Raw genomic sequence first — 1,133 nt, 5'->3', positions numbered from 1 at the left:
CCTGGTGCATGCTTGGGTTCTCTCCAGGTACTTCAGCTTCCTCCCACAGTCTGAAAACATGACTGTCAGGTTAATTGGTTTGTCTAAATTCTCTTTAGGTGTGAGTGTGCATGAATGGTTGTTTGTCCTGTTTGTCTCTGTGTTGCCCTGTGATGGACTGATTTTGCCCATAAACAGCTGGAGGCACCAGCATTCCTCGCGACCCCACTTGGGATAAGTGTGATGGAAAATAGATGGACGATCAAATGCAGCAAATCTAAACCTCTAGGATGTTTTTGTTAGGTAAAATCACAGTTTTTTTTCTTTAAAGCGATCATAGATTTAGTCTTAGGCCATTTCTCAATTCACAAGAAGGCGAGTACGGACTGGTGTCCTCACCAGGTAAGAACACAGGAAAGTCTGGACCTGGGGAGAACAGGAGCACACAGCATAAATATGGGTCACTTGGAGCGTCACCACTTGTCTGGAGCTAAATTTCACCTACTGGTATTAATTGTCTGTAGGTAATAATAAATTATTACTTTTTCATTTAGTGGGGGAATAATGATTAACACAGTCAGATAAACACCAATCAAATGAACATTTTGTCAAAAAAACAAACAAAAAAAACTATTTATAGATAGATGTCAAAAACATCTTTCTTTGTATCTGCTCAAAACAGATGTATTTTATTTTTGCAGTGTGTCTTTCTTCCTGCCTATCAAATAACTGCATAGGTCTGATGGAAATAGAGCAGTGGTCTACCTTGATCAGATGTACCTGCTAAGAGTCCCTCTCTTTGATGTTGTTTGATTGGATCTCAGCTCACTGTTGTTGATTCTAGGATTGTAGTCCTTAGTTAAAATCAGAACTAATCTTATCTCATCACACAATACATTTATGTGTCCCAATTTTCATCTCAGTGTGGTTTGATGAAGGTTAGACTGAATATAATAAACGGTCTGACCTACTTGGCAGAGTGGGTTTGGTATCAGTGGGCAAACTGTGTTTCACTAAAACCCCAAACATCTAAAATGCCCCAGATAACTTAGTCTCATTGATTTAAAATATTCTGACCACTTCTTTTTAGTAGATGTAAACTTCTGCACATTTCCAGTCTGGTGGCAACTGTGGTTATCTGTGTTTTATTCCTT

General features: G+C 38.8%; 1 protein-coding gene across 1 annotated transcript in view; it reads left to right on the top strand.

Annotated features, from left to right (window-relative positions):
* LOC107104495 (low affinity immunoglobulin gamma Fc region receptor II-like) overlaps positions 1–1,133 on the top strand; it is a 6,890-nt gene that overhangs the window by 1,844 nt on the left and 3,913 nt on the right. The gene's annotated exons all lie outside the window — the stretch shown is intronic.

Source organism: Cyprinodon variegatus, unplaced genomic scaffold, assembly GCF_000732505.1.
Source record: "Cyprinodon variegatus isolate N-32 unplaced genomic scaffold, C_variegatus-1.0 Scaffold1766, whole genome shotgun sequence".
Taxonomy (NCBI): Eukaryota; Metazoa; Chordata; class Actinopteri; order Cyprinodontiformes; family Cyprinodontidae; genus Cyprinodon; species Cyprinodon variegatus.
Note: the sequence above shows the minus strand (reverse complement) of the source record. Positions and strands in the feature narration are given on the sequence as shown.